We start from the raw sequence: 20,258 nt of genomic DNA, 5'->3' as shown, positions 1-20,258 counted from the left end.
GATGCATTATTAAGTCCAAGGCAGTGTGGAAGGCAGAATTCCTTCCTCTTGGGGAATACTCAGCCTTTTCTCTCAAGGCCTTCAGTTATTGGTAAGGCCCACACACACTATGGAGAGTCAGCATTTGCGGATTTGTTAATCACATCTAGGGGTGCCTGAGTGGTTCCGTCGGTTAAGCATCTGACTTCAGCTCAGAGCATGATCTTGTGGTTTGTGAGTTTGAGCCCTGTGTCAGGCTCTGTGCTGATAGCTAGGAGCCTGGAGTCTGCTTGAGATTCTGTGTCTCCCTCTCTCTCTGCCCTTACCCTGCTCATGCTCTGTCTCTCTGTCTTTCAAAAGTAAAAATGTTAAAAAAAATTTTAACAAAAGAATTAATCACATCTAAAAAAATAGCTTAAGAAAAAACATATAGATTGGTATTTGACCAAACAACAGGAAACCTGTGGCCAAGCTAAGCTGACATATAAAATTAACCGTCACAGAAGGACTTATAAAAGTTGGTGGAGACTTCCATTGCTTCCACTCAGCTTTTTCTATATGATAGCCCTTTATTTTGGACCAAGAAATTAATGAAAGGATTCTGAAAGTTACTGAGAACACTTTTCTTTCTTTTTGTATTTTAAAGTTTATTTATTGATTGATTGATTGATTTATGAGAGTGAGAGAGAGAGAGCACAAGTGAGGAAGGGACAGAGAGAGGGAGACATAGAATCCAAAGCAGGCTCCAGGCTCTGAGCTATCAGCACAGAGCCCGATGTGGGGCTCAAACCCACAAACCCTTGAGATCATGACCTGAGCCGAAGTCGGACACTTAAGTGACTGAGCTACCCAGGGGCCACTAAGGCCATCTTTCTATAATGAATGCCAAATATTATCAAAGTTTGCATTGAAAATTATGCAAATACAATAAACACTTAGCTCCAGCTTTAACAAATTTTTATTAATAGGAGAAATGGATTACTTGTCATAATCTTGATGAAACATTTACTTAAAACTTCTTCTACCATATTTCTATTTCACCAGTAATATTAATTGATTAAGCATCATGCATGAAGAAGTATTATATTAACTGGACTTGATCAAAACATCCTTGGAATCTTGACTTTGATATCATTTCCAAATGAAAAGAATTGAAACTTCTATCTTTGGGAAACATATCACTTTAAATTCTCATGGACTTTAAATTCATTCATTCATTGTTTTATTTAACAAATGCTTTTTGAATTAATTTTCTCTAGAAAATTAAAAAGTAGGGCCTGGGGTCCCTTTAAATCTCTCTGTGTGATGATTTCCACTCTTTCTAGAAGCAGCTGTGGGATAAACCACAACTCCAACTTGAGCAAAGGATTTCAGAATCTCCTACTCTATCTGCTCAGATTTAGGTTGTATATTTTTCAGTAAGGAGAATCAAATCCTGACTGAGTGTTTTCTGCCAAAGATGGTTCTTGAGAAGTATGCCTGGATGGTTATTTGCATTGGCGTTCCTGTAATGAGTCCCAGGAACATTTGTCCATTAATATTCCAAATAAGGTTAATGAAGGTTGTGTTTAAATGTTTTTGTGGGCCCTGAATTCCACCTTAATCAGGACAATGAGTGTTTGAGACATTTCTACGCTGGCATAGTTACAAATGGAGATCACTGAGGCTTGGTCGCAGAGGTCTGGCCTCTTTGCTGGTGCCCTCAGTTTCAGAGTGGGGACAATTCTTTCAAGTTCAGGCACCCAGGCCAGTCTGGGTGGCTAGAGACTGCCCCATTACTCCGTGTGAATAACATCAGGCAATATACTGAGGGCAAATAGAAAATAAAACATGTATTAGCTCTAATTTTACTGTACCTTGTGAATATAGTGTAATGTAGTATGAGCTCAAAAGTCCAAGTGTGTGGGTTGAAATTCTAGCTCTGCTCATTAATAACTGTGTGACTCTGGTTGGCTTTCTTAACTCCTCTGTGTCTCACTTTCTTTTCAAAATGTGGCGACAAGAGCAGGTTTGCAGCAGGGACTACGTGAAAGGATACATGTAAATTGTTTAGAAGTAGAAGATGCTAGGAATATTTATTAGGTGACATTTGGGGGAAAATCCCCCAATTATAGAATTTCCCACTTTCCATGGTGTAAGTTCTCCCACTTTGGCTAATTTCAAGCTGCAATTGTGATATCACTGACCCTGAAGGTAGAGACACATGCCAATTGGTTCTTGGGAGACCGTATGAGCCAGCTCCAGCACACCACTGATTTGAACAATACCCAAACATTACAAACATTCAAGGAAAGTAAGTCATTAGTATTCTTGTTTGTTGAAAATGTACACCTGAGTCTGGCCTCACCCAAGAGGCAGCCACATTAGCCAGACCCTGCAATACTCCCCAAGTTCATGACACTGACGTCATAAACATCTCCTGGTCAACAAAAGAAAGATGCATCTGTTCAGTAAAGTTTCAGTTAGTATTTTTTCTTTTTTAAAAATTTTATTTTTAAGTAATCTCTACACCCTACAATGCCGAGCTTGAACTCACAACGTCAAGATCAAGAGGCAAAGCTCTACCAACTGAACCGGCCGAGTGCCCCCAGGTAGTATTTATCTCCTTGAGCTGCTGTTATAAAGGCCAGAGTAATTAATAGCAAAATCACAAAGCCTCCAGCCTGTCATGGCGCTTCCTATGGTCCGACAATTCACCTGCTCTGCTTACATGTAATTCCACCGTGCTGTGGAACAGATGTTCTATTTCTGTGTGTGTGTGTGTGTGTGTGTGTGTGTGTGTGTTTATTACAGCTTGGTACTTAAGCAAATATCTTTAGAAGCTACTCTGTTTAGTTGATCAAGTTCTCAATTTCTGTTAACTAGGCTTATCTCCAGGCAGCTGCAGGGAGAATAGAACCTTCCTCTTTTTCATAGCAAAGGAATTTTAGGACAGAATCTACCTGTAGTTGATGCTCTTCTCCCAACTGGAGGAAATCCCTAATCTAAATCAATGTGACAAATATTTATTTATGTGTTCAGGGTTGCATTATTTTAGTTGGTATAAAAAAACTTTTGGAGGGCCCCTGGGTGGCTCAGTTGGTTAAACGTTGAGTCTTGGTTTTAGCTTAGATCTCTGGGTTTTTGAGTTCAAGGCCTGCATCAGGCTCTGTGCTGACAGTGCAGAGCCCACTTGGTATTCTCTCTCTCTACATCCCTCTCTTTATGCCCCTCCCCTGTTTGTTCTCTCTCTCTCTCTCTCAAAATAAGTGAACTTTTAAAAAAACATTTTTTACTGAAAATGGAGGTAGAATATTATTTTGCTTTTAAGTTACCTCAAAAGTGCAAACTAAGGCCACACAATCTGGATAGTGTGACTCAATCATGAAGAAGACTCCACTCCACACCCCTCTTCTCTCTCGCTCTGGGGCAAATTTGCATGATTCTTGAGCACCTGAATGTTGTAGTTGAAAGAGAATAGGCTTTGAGTCAGAGAGGTCATTGTTCAAATCCTGACCCTACCATATACTGCTAAAAGACTTTGGACAATTTACTTAGCCAATAAAATGTATTTGTTCAACAAATATTTTCAAGTTCCTTCGCTTGACCAAGCACAGTTAGAACATGTTATTGAAAAAAAGTGTGGATATAAAGGATACAAAGTTCCCATGGAGGTTACATTCTGGTACACGAATATAAAAATTAGTATAAAATACCAAGTAACAATAAGAAATGAAAAGAGAGTTGGGGCACCTGTGTGGCTCAGTTGGTTGAGAGTTCTACTCTTGATTTCAGCTCAGATCATGATCTCGCAGTTGTAGGATTGAGCTCAGCGTGAAGTCTGCTTAGGATTCTCTTTCTCCTTCTCTATCTGCCCCTCTGCTGCTTACATTCTCTATGTCTGTCTCAAAATAAAGAAATAAAGTCAAATAAATTGAGAGGAAGATTAAAGCAGAGGAAGAGGGATAGAGAGTTGTTTGAGAGTTATTTTAAAAGAGTTAGTCAAGGAGGAGTTCTCTAAGAAGATGAGACAAAGGGAAGAAAAAGTGCAAAGCCCCTGAGGTAGAATTATGTTGGTGTGTTCAAACATCCACAAGAAAGCCAGTATGGTTGAAGCAAAATCAAGGATGGAGACTGACAATGTGGGCAAGATCATGGCAACATGTGTTGGCCAAGTCTATTAGTGTTTTGTTGCTGTGTAACTAATCACCACAGACTTAGTGGCTTTAAACAACACAAACTTAGTATGTTAGAGTTTCTGTAGATCAGAAGTCCAGGTATAGCTTAACTGTGTTCTCTGCTCTGGTCTCCCGAGAAGGCAATAAAGGTGTTAGCCATGGTGCATTCTCATCTGAGGGCTGGAATGGCTAAGAATCCACTTCCAGCTTCATCCAGGTTATTGGAAGAATTCATTACTTTGCAAGTGCTCGGCAATTTTTCATTTTCTTACTAGTTCTCAACTCCTGGAGGCTACCTTCAGGTGCTTTTCCTGTGGCCCCATTCAAGAAGCAATTCACAAAACAGTGAATTGGGCCAAAGCAACAATCTGGCTTCAGGACAGGCCCCGTTCCTCTTCTAATAGATTTTACCTGATTACAGCAGCCAATTGAAGATAATTTCCCTTTTGACTGAACAAAGATCAGCTGCTCTGGGATCTTACTTACTCCTGCAAAATCCCTTCACTTCTGCCACAAGTCGGAATGTGTGGCTGACCTCATCAGTGAGCAGATCCTGCTCGAAAGTCCCACCCACTCCTAAGGGGTGTGTCGGGGATGGGGTTACATAAGATGCCTACCACAGCAATGTACAGACCTTAGATTTTATATTAGAAGCATGGGAACTCACTGAAGTATTTTGAGCAAGAGAACAACATAATTAACTTTAATATTTTAAAGCTTACTGTTGTTGCTCTGTGGAGAATTTACTACAAGGCTATATGAAGGGAGGCAGTGAAAAAATAGTGAGTTTATATGGTGGTATAAGAAATACAAGAGGACAGCCTGAAGTAGTGTGATGGTGATGACGAGCAGTCATAGTTTTTATTTTGAAAAATGAAGATGGTAGGATCTGATGATGAAGATGTGCAATAGTAACGACTATGTTGGAGGGTTGTTATGATAATTAACTGAGATAATGTATGCATATGGCGAATAGTAGATGCTAAACACATGTCAGTGACCTTTCATTAATAAGATATAGAATTTTTATTTAAAGGAGATATTGGTTCTTTAAAGAATCTCATAGGAAAGAGGCTTAGTACCCTGATAGAATGTAGACATTTACAAAAATGTTTAAAAATCAAGGCTGAGGTCATTGAAGACTAAGAAAAGAGTAACAAAAATAAGGATATCAAGAAAAACTCATTTCTTTCCTTCTTACCCTGAAAATTCTGGGAACATTATTATTCCTTTTGCTTTATATGCAACCGAGAAAAGGGAGAGAGTGGCATTTAGATGTAAGATGTAACTGCATTTAATTGCACTTTTTGATTCAATCTGGATTGTATCCAGAAGCAATGTGTTGTACTAAGGAAAAATAGCTCCTTTCACCTGTAAGAGAACCTGAGAGAGAGAGAGAGGGAAAAAAAAATGATGGCTTCAAATCTCAGTCTGTGGAGCACCACTAAAGTAAAAGAGATTTTCAAAACAGCCAGATCCATGATTCTCTAACCTCCAGCCCAGACGTGTATTTCGGAATCTCCACTGTGTTTGTACAAGAAATGAAAGAAATGAGCCAGCTGTCTCCCTATCGGATGGCTGAAGTCTAATGAGTCTGTGATTATAAGAGTTTTTAGCTCCTACGCAAACAGGTTTTTAGAAGACATTGCCATATTATGAATATAATATGCATAGGACTTGCTTTATCCTTTCAACAGTAATATAATTTATAAGATAAGAATTATAAAGATGGTTCTTCTTGCTGGATCTTCACCAAAGAGATCCTCACATTCAGTAATCAGAAATATTAACTTATGACTTTGAGTTTTGACTGTGTACACGGACACTATGCTAGCAAAACTATGCAACTGAAGAAAAGGAAGTAGAAAATACTTGATTGATTAGTTCCATTGTTCATGTCAGATGCCTATTGGTTTCCTGGATAGAGATTCTCAACACTGTATGCATGTTAGAATTTTCTGGGTAGTTTAAAAAAATTACAAAGTCTGGATCTCACTCCAATAGATGAGGATCTAATTAATCTGGGGAAGATCCTGGGCATAAATATATACATATATATATATATATTTTAATTTTTTAAATGTTTAGTTTTGAGAGATAGAGTGTGAGCAGTGGAGGGGCAGAGGGTGAGGGAGACACAGAATCTGAAACAGATTCCAAGTTCTGTGCTGTCAGCACAGAGCCTGATGCTTGAACTCATGGACCGTGAGATCATGACCTGAGCCGAAGTCTGACGTTTTAATTGACTGAGCCACCCAGGCTCCCCATGGGCATAAGTATATTTTTAAAAATAAATGTGGTTGGAAAAATGTCTCAAAAGTGCCAAGGTCACCAGAATCTGTCATGCATTATGGGATTTGGCAGATAAGATTAAGGCTGTAGACTCTGAGATGAAGAGATTATTTTCAATTATCTGGCTAGGACCTATCTGATTATAAAAGGCCTTAAAAATCAAAGGAAGGCCTCCTAACTAAAGTTAGAAATGGGACAGTAAAAAAGAGGCTGAGGTATAAGAGTGACATGAATCACAGTCACTGGCCTGAGATGGAAGAAGGGGACCATGAGCCAAGGACTGTGGGAAGCCTCTCCAACTGAGTGTTGCCCTCAGCTGACATCCAGCAAGGAAACAGGGATTGCAGTCCTACAACCAAAAAGAACTGAATTCTGTAACAACGGAACTGAGCAAGAAAATAAATGCTCCCCTGGAGTCTTTAGAAAGGAAGACAGTCCTGCTAATACCTTCATTTTAGCCCAGTGAGACCAGGTCAGACTTCCAGCCTGTAGAACTGAGCATTATTAAATTGACATCAAGTTCCTAACTTTCTGGTAATTTGTTCACAGCAGCAATAGACATAATAAGAGAGTGTATATGTATATATATATGCATATATAATATCAGTAAAATATATATCCGTGAAAATTATACAAAAATAAAGAATAATAGAATATATTTCTAAATTTAAAAAAATTCATATTCATTAAGGCTTACTCTTTGTGTTATAAAATTCTGTTTGTTTGTTTCAGGGATTCTTAACTCTATTTCTTTTTTGTTTGTTTTTATTGCGCTAAGAACATTTAACATGAGATATGCTCTCTTAACAAATGTTCAAGTGGACACTACAGTATTGAATATACGCACAATGTTGTACAGCCTATCTCTACAACAGAGCTGTATTGCTTAACTAACACTTCATGCTCTCTGATTAGTAACTCCCCATTTTTCCTCCTCCCAGCCCCTGGCAACCACGAACTCCACTCTTTGAGTCTATGCATTTGGCTGTTTTAGATCTATACGTGGGATTATGACGTATTGCCTTTCTGTGATTGGCTTATTTCATTTACAATAACGTTCTCAAGTTTCATCCATGTTGTATATTGCAAGGTATGCTACAAATATTATCATTTTCTGTGATATGAAAAAGGTTGGAAAGAACTTAGAGAACACTGAATTTGGAAACATTCCTTGAATGTCTGTTCACTGCCAGGGAAAGACTGGTGTCCGAGGTGTTTAAGGTAATGGGAAATAGTGAAAGTTTTCTCATTTCTGCCACAGATTCGCTGTAATTTTGAGTAAGTGATTTCAACATTAGAGTCTCTGTAAATGAGAGGGCAAGAATGGACGATCTCTGAGATTCTAATGTTCTCTGAGTTTGTCAACAGTTAACAATGAATGCAAGAAAACATAAAATTGAGATAAGACTAGACGTCAACACTCTAGATCCATGGAATATTTTGTGCAAAGTGGCTTCCTTTGGATTTATGAATCTCACCCAAAGGCTGCTTTCATGTCATAGCTCTTAGCATCTATTTGTCTACTTAAAGCAAATGTCAGGAGACTCATTTCAGACCACATCTCACCATACAATGTGTTCATCAGTAGCAAAATCTCTCTGACAATTTGAAAGAGAAGGCAAATTGAATATTTTAAATGAGAGTTGCCAGAGTAGATAGGAGTAATTAAGGCAATGTAAGAATGAGTTAAGTAGATTTCTTTTTAAAAGAAAGCACACTAGAATATTCTGTCAATGCTTTTAATCAATTTCTATTGAATGGCTATGTCCGTTTAATGAAAAAGAAAAGAGAATATTTTATCTCATGAAGATGATTAGAATGTTTTATTACCAGTCTTTAGATTGTACTCAGTTCAATCATCTTCAGACACGAATTCAACCCCAAAACCCTTGAGAATATGCTCAGCATTTATCATACACTTTAGAAGTTCTAGGAGAAAATGGGAAAAGTTGTCGTGAAAAAGTTTAGGAGAGATTCATAGTGCTTCTCATGCATCAGTCTTGCCAAGGGCTCCTAAATGTCCTGAATACATTTCTATCTACAGAATAATTTTATTCTCAATGGGATAAATGCCGAAAATGAAGAATATGTCTTGTAAGTGAGCCAATACGAGAGAGGCATAGACTATTTGAGCAAAATGATGTTCATTCCAAATTTATTTTTCTCACTACAGTATTTTCTGAAATGGGGGATGCACATCACTGACTATAAGATAATTCTCGGTGGTACCTGGACAGCCATAAATAGCACTGAATCACATAGAGAGAAAGTTACCAAGTGTTCAGTCCTTTTTCATTCCTTACTCATTACAGCAATGGACTGTCTTAATTTGATCCTACTTTCTTTCTCCTAATTTTAATTGAATGCCATTCAGAAGATACATTACATATATATTGTTTATAAAGTGAAACTTCAATAAGAGAATCCCAATTTACCCTTGTGCCCCTACCCATCTTTTCTCCCTGGAGAAAAACATTATTACTAGTTTTATTTATAACTTTTCTGTTATATTAATTCAAATATATACTATTTTTTATCTAAACAGTGTTATATCATGTGTACTTCTGTACTTTGTGAGTTGTTTTCAATGCTGTTTATGGATTTAAACAATGCTAATCCCTTTGAAACAGATTTCAGTATTTTATCAACTAATGGAATCAAGGTAAAATTTAATAACAACTTTACTTCCAGTGTATCAAGAAGTTACCATCTATTTATGGCAAGGAAGGATGAGGTGATATGATGCTTCCTCTTCAAATATATTTAATTTTTAAAACTTGAATTAATTTAAAGAGAAAAAACTCCATAGGGAAATTTCAATCAATATGGCCCTACCATGACTGAAAGAATTATTAAAAAGTACCATTTATTCATTTATGATTTATTCATTATGAATAAAAAACAGGAACTGAGTAGACATGGATGACAAAAAAACAAGATGTAAGATCTATCTTTTCAGCCTAGTAAGCTACAACCTGTAGATACTACTACTAATTTCATTCTTTTTAAACTCGTAATTAAATTTCTATAAGACAATAATGTATAGTTTGAGAAGTAAGAGCATAAAAGGGTAGTTAAAACATGCTAAGTTACATAAACGCTGAAAGTATATATTCAAAGTTTATTTAAATTAATGTTTAAGAGCAAAAACAAGCTGTATGTAAAGTTTTTGATAAAAACTAATACTTATAAAGTTTTATAAAGGTTTTTTAAAAAACAAATACTTGGTGTGTCCAGGTGGCTCTGTCAGTTAAGCCTCAGACCCTTGATTTCAGCTCAGATCATGATCTTAGTTCATGAGATCAAGCCCCACTCTGGGCTGTGCACTGACAATACGGATCCTGCTTGGGATTCTCTCCCTCCCTCCATCTCTTCCCCTTCCCCACTCACACTCTCTCATGTTCTCTCTCAAAGTGAATCAGTGTTTTAAAAATATTAAAAAATTGAAATGAATACTTAATTGGGGCACCTGACTGGCTCAATCAGAAAAGTATGTGACTCTTGACCTCAGGACTGTGAGTTTGAGCCCTATGTTATGGGTAGAGATTACTTAAATAAGTAAACTTTTATTTTAAATTAACACCTAATAGCAAAACAAGCTGTAACTTCAGACATCAAACCAGCCAAGGTATGGGGAAAGCAAATGGAACAAAGAGACTTTATTAATCAGACAGAATGCAAGACAGAAGATGAGGAGAGAACAAAAGGTGAAGCATATAGAAGTTACCAGACATACACCAGCTACTACTTGTGTTCTTCTAAACCATTGTCATCATTTTAAAATATGGCTGCAAATTCTTTGACATTCCCATTGTGAGTGTGTTCTCTATATTCCTTCTCCTTAAACCAGGACAGGATTCACTTGAACCAATGAACTACGGCAGAAGTGATACCATACGTGGCCTTCCCCTGAGTCTTTTCAATTGCTCACTCTTCAGCCACACCCTCACCCAGCAACCCAGTCTTCATACTGTGAGAACTCCAATCGGTGAAGAGAAATCATGTGCAGCCCCTCTGAGCATCGGTCATCTCCCTGCGTGGAGATGGTGGGAAGAACATTCTGGATTAGTCCAGCTCCCAGACAATTGAAATACTCCAATCATGCAAGTCTTCCCAGCCCAGGACCTCAGATTTAGTTTAAGAATAGAGAGAAGCCATATTCCTAATCTTACAGAATCAATAAGCATAATAAAGCAATTTTTATTTTATGTCAAAAGTTTTAGAGTAGTTTTTATTTTCCCTTCTTGAAATTGGCTGACATCAGGCCAAAAGGTTTATGATAATGTTTCAGCTTTGGGACCAGGAAGGAGGCAGAGCCCAGGTAAAAACTGGAGCTGAAAAAGCATGGTGTTTAAGGCAAGTTGGTTCTCCCCATTGCAGCATTGTATGCTGCAATATAGAAAAGATTAAAGGAAAATTATGATAGGCAGGGTCAACACTCTGGTGTGCATTCATGGAATACCTGCTGTCAGGCACCGGTCAAGGTTCGCAGCGGTGAGCAAAACACGGAAAAACTAGCATAAGAGCCATAGACAAGTAAAATATGCAGGGCATCATGGCATTAAGTGCTACAAACAAGGATAAAGGATGGAGGGGAGAGAGTCAAAATTTTAAGCCATAGGAAAACACAGGGAATGCCTCTATGAAGAGGTGCTGTTGGAAGATGCGAAGGAGCTAATCACACAGATATGAGGAATCTTGTTCTTCAAAGAGAGTGCTGCAGATGCGAAAGCCCTGAGGCAGTACCTGAACTGATTTTGGTTTCAGGCAAATGGGGAGAAAGTGTTTGTGGAATCCATGGTATAAAGATGGACACAGAGAAGACGTAAATCCACGTCCACTGTCACCCTGCTCTCAGGCGGCGGCGGCGGCGGCGGGGGGGGCCCCCCTCCCCCACCAAGCCCAGCCCCAGAGCCAGGTGAAAAGAAGGTCGAAAGAAAAGAAAAACCTCCTGAACTAAGCAATGGAGAACCAGGAAACTTCCCCAGGGTGTGGTCTACGGCGTAGTGCGGAGATCAGATCCCAAGGAGCAGAAAGAAATGGTGGTGTATGGGTGGTCCACCAATCAGCTGAAAGAAGAGATGAACTACATCAAAGATGTGAGAGCCACTTTGGAAAAAGTAAGGAAGCGAATGTATGGAGACTACGATGAAATGAGACGGAAGATTCGACAGCTCACCCAGGAACTGTCAGTAAGTCAACGTCTCAGTGACTTGGAAGTATGGCAGGATGGTGGGGCTTGGAACTAACTCTCTCTGAGGGGCTGGTGCCTGAACATATTTGAGTTTATGATGTTCTTTGTGAATGGAATCCTATTGTAAATGAACAAGAGAGACTTTGATCACATAATTAAACTTACTATTTTGAGGGAAAAAAAAAGAGTCAGTAATTAAATGACACAATACAATAGTTAAGACCATTTTTGAGCTTTATTTAAATAGATATAACCTATGTATTTTTTTTGTATTTGGCTTCTTTCTTCCAACATGGCATATTTAAGGTTCAGCCATTTTGTTGCATTCATTTATTTTCATTGCTGTACAGTATTCTAAGAACATGCCAACACTTATTTATAAATTCTGCTTTTGATGGTTTGTTTCCAGTTTAGGGGCTGCTTAGAACAATGTTGCTTTTTTTATTTTTATTTTTTATTACAGTTTTATTTATTTTTGAGAGACAGAGAGAGACACAGTGTGAACAGGGGAGGGGCAGAGAGAGAAAGAGACACAGAATCCGAAGCAGGCTCCAGGCTCTGGCTAGCAGTCAGCACAGAGGCCAACACTGGGCTCAAATCCGTAAACCATGAGATCATGACCTGAGCTGAAGTCAGACACTCAACTAACTGAACCACTCAGGTGCCCCCGAACAATGTTACTTTTTAAAGGTGAACATTCTTATACATCATTCCTGGTGCACATGCACACAATTCAATACCTAGGACTGGAATGAAAAATTTCAACTTATTTGCCAAAGCTGTTGCTGTAATTCATAATACTAAAAAATATTTGAAAGTCTTGTGTCTTCCCAAACTTTAGTATTATTTGACTTTCAATTTTTTTCAACTTGATGATTATTATGGTGCCATGGTATTAATTTGCATTTCCTTGTTTATTAGTAAAGGTAAGCAACTGTTCATATGTTTAATGGCTATTTGGATTACCTCTTTGGTGAAATGCATACTCTATTATTACACTGTCCTTTTATATTAATTTTGAAGCGGAATTTCCTGGACTTTTTAGACATTGATCCTTATCGGTTCTATATGTTTCAAATATCTTCTCTCGGTCTTTGGGTTGTTATTTCACTTGCTTCTACTGTGTCTTTTGAATAACTGAAATTCTTAATTTTAGTAAAGTAAAAATTATCAGTTTTTCCTTTAGTTCAGACAATTTCAGAAGTAAATATTATCAAACCTTGAAGGAACAATTTCTAGTCTTCAAAAATTTCTTTCAAGTATTTTAAAAAATAAAGAATCAACCTAATTCATTTTATAAAACATGAAGCATGGACATTTTATGAAGCATTATGAAATATTAATTTAATAAGAAAATTTAAGAACAATATAAGAAAAGAAAAACATAATCAAATCTAACTTATAAAAAAACACAAATAAATTAGCTAAGTTCTAGAATGTAAAACCCAATAGTGTATTAGAAATATGCATCATAACCTAGTAGATTTATCCTAGGAATATAAAGATAGATAACTTATTATAAAAAGAAAAGAAATAAATGTAATTCAGTATAAAAACAAATGAAAAATGTATTACAGACTGAATGTTTATGTTCCCCTTAAATATGTATGTTGAAGTTCTCACGTACAACGTGGCAATGTTGGGAGGTGGGGCCTTTGGAAGATAATGAGGTCACGAGGCTAGAGCACCCATAAATGGAATTGGTGTCTATAAAGACACCAGAATCTGCTTTCTCTGCTCTGCTCTTCTCCACGGAAGGATACAAAGAAGATGGCCCATCTGCAAACCAGGAAGCAAACACTCAGCAGACATCAGATCTGCCTGCACGTTGACGGTGGGCTTCCTGGACTCCAAAAATGTAGGAAATAAATGTTTGGTGCTTCAGCCACCCAGGATATGGTATATTTGCTATGGCAGCCTGAACTACAAGAAAATTGTGACCACACGAAAAGGTGCACAAATAGTATTCAAAGAAATTCTGCATTTGCCCACAATACTAACTCTTAATAAATTAGGACTAGAAAACCTTTTGAATCTTGAAAAGGATATAAAATATTTTCAACTGTATTTGCAATGAACTGATTATCAGTGTAACTTAAAATTCTAACATTTCAGTCAGGATCAAGAGAGGAATGAAGTAAAACAAAGACAAAGTACAACCACCACATAAAGCAAAACAAAAGATTACTGCTACCATTATAAAATAAAAAGTAAAGTAAAAGAAAGGAAATACTTCAGCCACTAAGTCATTATTATCATTATTACCAATAGCTATGAAGTCCTCTCTGATTTATAATCTGATAGAACTAATAAAAGACCGAGGTAGGCTTATAGGTTACAAGGTTAACGTTTTCTTCAAAATTTAAGGGTGTCTCCTTAAAAGAGCAATAACAAAATAGAAAATATATAGTAAACCAATATCTTGATTATGAGCACAATATCTAACATAAACTGTGGGAGACTACTTTGGAATTAAAAAAAAGTATTTAAGGACATAAAATGAGGCCATCTTTTTCTTGCCTGGATGGTTGCACTAATTTTATGGGTGATTTCTTTCTTTCTGCAATATTCTCATCTCCCGCAGCAAGAGAGTGCCTTTTACAACACGCATTAGATCCATTCAAAACTCATCCATGTCTTCTTTCTCATTTTGCATAAATCCCGGGTACGTAATAGAGTTCTACAAGGTCCCAGATCTGACTTGCCCTGTCTATGCTACCCTGATTCATTGTGAACCACTCTTTTTGCTTTCTCTTGAACTTGCAGGGTGAACTTGGAGTCCTTTGAGTCCTGGCATTCGCCGTTTCCTCCATTTGACATGTCTTTACCCACAACACACCTGACTTCCTGGGTTTCTGTTCGTACATCACATTATCATGACCTTCTCACATAAAACAGTGCTTTCTTCTGCCTCGGCATACTTTATCCCTCTTATTCTGCTTTATATTCCTCCTTGACACGGTTTGCCATCTGATGTGATATATATTTACTGGTTTACATGTTTGTTGACAGTTTCTTCCCTTTAGATTACAAATTTCTTCAGGACTGTGACTTTTATCATTTTCCTTTACCACTGAATTTCATCCCGGTACATAGATGAATTTGTGGACAGGAAGATGCAGTAATATTTTTTAAATATTGCTTCTCACTAAAATAATCTATATACTCAAATAAACACTTTCAGGATATATCATGAAAGTGGGGAAACTCTTTCTGAAGAAAAGGAAAGGCATAAAGGTCTATTTGAAGGGAAAGAAAGCATAGACTTACTTACAAGCATGTAAGTATATAGTTATAATAAATAGTATTTCATCAGTGTAGTGTTAATTAAAAATGGAAAGGATTATGGGGCGCCTGAGTGGCTCAGACAGTTAAGCATCCGACTTTGGCTCAGGTCATGATCTTATGGTTCATGATTCCAAGCCCTGCATTCGACTCTGTGCCAACAGCTCAGAGCTTGGAGCCTACTTTGGCTTCTCTCTCTATCTCTCTGTCTCTCTCCGTCTCTCTCTCTCTCTCTCTGCCCTTCCCCTGCTCTCTCTCTCAAAAATAAACATTGAAAAAAATTTTAATGGAAAGGAGAACCCAGAGACAGTTGCCAGCATATAAAGGACTTGATGTAAAATAGAATATTTTAATCTTTACAAGGGAGTAGCCATCTAATACATGTTATTAAAGTGACTGGCTTTCTTTAAAAAATATTAAGTAGACCCTTATTACACATCAAAGATAAGAAAAATGTACTGGATCAAAGACCTAAATGTGAAAATAAACTTTAAATTATTGTAATAAAATAAAGGATATATTTACAATCTTGGAGGAAAGATTCCTTTGACAAGAACCCAAAAATACAAGTCACAAAAGAAAAACAGGCAATTTTGGTGGCATCAAAATATACACAATTCTTTTGCCAAAAATATAAAGGCATAAAGAAAGCAAAAAGACAAATAATTCTAAGAAAAGATATCTTCAATTTGCAGTATAGATAAGAATCAATTAAGAATCAAGAAAAAAATGATGGAATAGAAAAATAGTCCAAAGGATTTGAAAAAGCAATTCAGTAAAAAAGGAAACTCAATGGCTAATATGTATATGAAAGGATATTTGTATCACTAGTAATTGAAGAAAAAAAATCTAAAAAGCAGTAAAAAAATCCATTGTATAATAATTAGATAGGCATACAAAATACATAGTTTTCAAACTCTGGTAAGTCTACATTTTTGGGAAGTTAGGGAAAAAGGCAATCTAACTGCATGTGGAAGGTAATCAGGTGCAACCACTATGGAACAATGGGGTTTTGAAAATTGGGTGCCCGTGTGTAACAGAAGACATGGAACTGCTCATTACAGCAGTCGTTGAAATAAGAAAACAAAGTGAGGGGCGCCCAGCTGGCTGGTCACTAGATCATCTGACCCTTGATCTCAGGGTAGTGAGTTTCATCACCAAGTTGAGCATTGGCTGTGGAGCCAACTTAAAAACAACAAACGAGAGGGGCGCCTGGGTGGCTCAGTCGGTTAAGCGTCCGGCTTTGGCTCAGGTCATGATCTCACGGTTCGTGGGTTCGAGCCCGGAGTCGGGCTTTGTGCTGACAGCTAGCTCAGAGCCTGGAGCCTGTCTTCAGATTCTGTGTCTCCCTCTCTCTCTGACCCTCCCCTGCTCGTGCTGTCTCTCAAAAATAAATAAAAAACATTAAAAACAACAACAACAACAAATGAGAACAGCTGTCTCCTATCCCACCTAGGGGAAGGGCCACCATGAAAGACGAAGGTCAATATGTATCAATATGTATCCATATGAATGGCTCCAAGGGCACTACATTCACAGAGTGGTTGCTTTTGAATAATGGGAAAGAGCTGAACAATAGTAACATCCCCTGCACCCAAACAGTGTTCTTGCCTCTTTCCTAGGAAACATGCAGCAAAATGATAAAATGTAAATATTAATTCTTAAGAGTGGTGTGTATACATAAACATACACTTCCAGAAGGGCAGAAGGCAATGTGTTATCCAGAAGTAGCGTTCTGTTCCCTACGTCCCTGATGCTTGAATGCATTAAACAGGCCTGCAAAATCAGTAGTTCCCCCTCCCCAGATTAATTTATATCTGATTTGATATAGCCATATATATGAACTCAGCCTTTATGTTAACCCTCTTTTCTATTAATAGAGCATATTACTGCCGCTGTAAAATGCAGGACGTAAGCTGGGCTCACTGATTCACAACTGAGCTACAAATTACCTTGAAAGAATGAAGGACCATATATAAATCTGGCATTATTACAGCTGAACAGCTGTTCACTAACAGATGAAAACATGCATGTGGTATAATTTGCATTATATACAGACTAATGTTGGGTTTGATTATTTTGTTAATTGTTTCACAAATAAAATTGCAGACTGTGCATATTCATTTTGGTATAATATGTGAATCTAGAACTGCAATTCCTGAATTTTTTTCTTTTTTGGTCAGAAAGGCAAATCAGACCAGTGTTCACGTCTATGCATGCTGAGTTTTCTCTCCAAGTAGACATATATTGCCACCTTTTATTGCTATTATCTTTGTGATTCCTTGAAAAAGAGGACCAATTAATTAAACACATTTAATAAGCACTACATATGACATGCACTGTGCTAGGTTCTGGGAATATAATGATAAATGAAATTCAAAACCTACCCTGAAGGCATTATTAATAGAAAGGTTATGGTTATAATGTCTGTTTAACCACCATCTGCAAAGAAAAAAATATACAGTTAGTCTAAAACATTAAGTACCTTTTCCTTTCTGAGACAATTTCCTAGGCATTTCACTAAAGGCTAAAGAAAACTTGGGGCATCTGGATGGCTCAGTTGGTTCAGCCTCCAACTCTTGATTTCGACTCTGGTAATGATCTCATGGTTCATGGGTTTGAGCCCTGCATGGAGCTCCGAAGCTGATAGCACAGAGCCTGCTTGGGATTCTCTCCCTCTCCCTCTCCCTCTCCCTCTCCCTCTCCCTCTCCCTCTCCCTCTCCCTCTCTCTCTCTCTCTCTCTCTCTGTGCCCCTCTCTCACTCAAGTGTTCTCTCTCTGGGTTTCTCAAAAATAAATAAATAAACAAAAAAAATTTTTTTTACAAGGAGTGTCTGGGTGGCCCAATCGGTTAAGCGTACGACTTAGGTTCAGATCATGATCTCATGGTTTGTGGATTCGAGCCCTATGTTGGGCTCTGTGCTGACAGCTCAGAGCCTGGGTAAAGCCTGCTTAAGATTCTGTGACTCCCTCTCTCTGTCCCTCCTGTACTCAGACTCCATCTTGTTCTCTCTCAAAAATAAACATTAAAAATTTTTTAAAAATTTTTGAAGGTTAAAGAGAACTTGAGCAACTATTAACTGTTACTAGAAAGATGTGATAAAATAAATATACATTAATTTCTCTGAAATTGTATATTAAATTAGGCTACATAGGAAACATTTTCAAATGGATTAAATGGAAGCATAAGGTGATGATGACGTCCCTATGCAGAAACAAACCAAGACTTCTAGACAGAGGCACTTAAGGGTTGAAGTTTCTTGGGGCGCCTGGGGCGCCTCAGTTGGTTGAGTGTCCGGCTTCGGCTCAGGACATGATCTCACAGTTCATGGGTTCGAGCCCCATGATGGGCTCTGTGCTGACAGCTAGCTCAGACCCTGGAGCCTGTTTGGATTCTATGTCTCCCTCGCTCTCTGACCCTCCTCTGCTTACACTGTCTCTCTCTCTCTCTCTCAAAACTAAATAAAACATTTAAAAAAATTTTTAAAGGATTGAAGTTTTTTTTAAAGAATGTCAGCAAGGTTGTCATCCCTGCCAGTTGGCAGACGGTTCTAAGATGTCTCCTAAAAATGTGTGAGCTTCTCAGATTCTGAAAGAAAAACTTAATCTTGATTATACAGAGCCCAATGAAGCCATCATCTCTACGGACAATTCCAGCCATTCTCTGCTCACATAGAAAGACAGCCTCCCAAGACTCTGAGTACATCTCCAGACTTTGGCACAGAACTGAGAAAGAGAAAAAAAATGAACCCCGTTTCAATCAAAGGCAGGAATGTTACTAAAACCTCACATGGTAATGCTTGTGAAAAGGGTTGGCTTAGCCTGTTTATTGTGCTTAAATTCAAACACATGTGATTTAAAAGAGTCATTGTGATTTCTTTCTATTAAGGTTTTCTTTTAATCAAATAAGTTCAGTCTGAAATAGACATGGTTTTTATTCTTTCTACCATGGTATTTTTTCCATAATCCACTTGAGTATGTTCAAATGTGTTTTATTTGTATTTTATCCATGTATTAACAAAATACATATTTTAATATTTCATGGACAAATGAAAGTAAATTTTGAAGACATAAACTTATATAATGCAATGAAAGCTATCTAATAAAAACCACAAATTACTATTAAGTTTAATTTTCCAAAAATGTAATTTTTAGTTCAAAGTCATCTTAATGCAAGTAGATAAAGGCACATCTTTGTCAGTATCTATGAGTTGGCTGTGTTGCTGAAGACAAACATATCATCCAAAATGTAAGTGTCTTAAGAGCAAGCATTGCTTTGCTTCTCTGACATATGGTTGAGTTAACAGAACAGCTAGGGAGGGAAAAACCTGGTAATTTGACCCTTTAAGTGGTCAAATTATGCTGACAAATTATGGTAGCATAATGCTTCTTTGTATCAGAGCTTCGGATGCAAGTTCACGCTACTAAGGAAGAAAAAGGAGTTCGAGTCAAGCAGAGGACAGCTGGGTCAGCAGTTGGAAAAGCATGTCATTGTTAATATATTATTGCATTGCTGTGACCAGTCCAGTTTTCACCATTGTTACACTGCTGACCATTTCTCCAAATGAACTGTATCATGACAGCACTCTACTCTGCTTTGGGGACACCCAAAACAATGTCATAGACTGACCATAAAGAGGGATATGGATGAATTGTTTTAATTTACCACTTTGAGATGAATATGTTTGATGGATGCAGATTGCAAATAGGTATTTTACAATTAACACTACAAATTCTCAGTTATGTAGGGGGAATCTGTTCAATCTGTATATTATTATTTTCTTTCCATTTTTGTCTATCTTGTTTGGATTTTAGATTTCAAACATTTCAACTACTTATCAAGGTATGAACCGGAAGTTAGTAAAATCAGAGTAGTTGATGGCATATTAACTCTACATGAGGGCCTGGAGTGCTGTGCTGTAGACAGTGAACAGTATGTCGGGCATATATGATGACAGCTATTGAATAAGAGGAGATTTTAATTTTTCTTGTGAATTAAAATAATATTAACGTGATCTTTTCACTACAGATAACTAAGGTGTTGATAATTAATGTTTATGTACTCTGTATGATACATTTTATATGCTAGTATTTTGTTGCAGTTTTTTACATGTATGACCATGAGATATGTTGATTTGTTTTCCTTATAATGTCTTTATCTGGTTTTGATATTAGGGTAATGCTGGCCTTATAATGCCCAAGATTTCAATATTACCCCAAAACCAGACACCGCCAGGGAGACCGAGGCACGCATCTGTAAGAGCAAAGGGCAGTTTTATTACGGCTTAGGCTCGCCGGGCCTAAGCTCGGTCTCACAGCCTTCACCAATGCAGTGGATCCGTGCTGAGAGC

Source organism: Suricata suricatta, chromosome 4, assembly GCF_006229205.1.
Source record: "Suricata suricatta isolate VVHF042 chromosome 4, meerkat_22Aug2017_6uvM2_HiC, whole genome shotgun sequence".
Lineage (NCBI taxonomy): Eukaryota > Metazoa > Chordata > Mammalia > Carnivora > Herpestidae > Suricata > Suricata suricatta.
Note: the sequence above shows the minus strand (reverse complement) of the source record.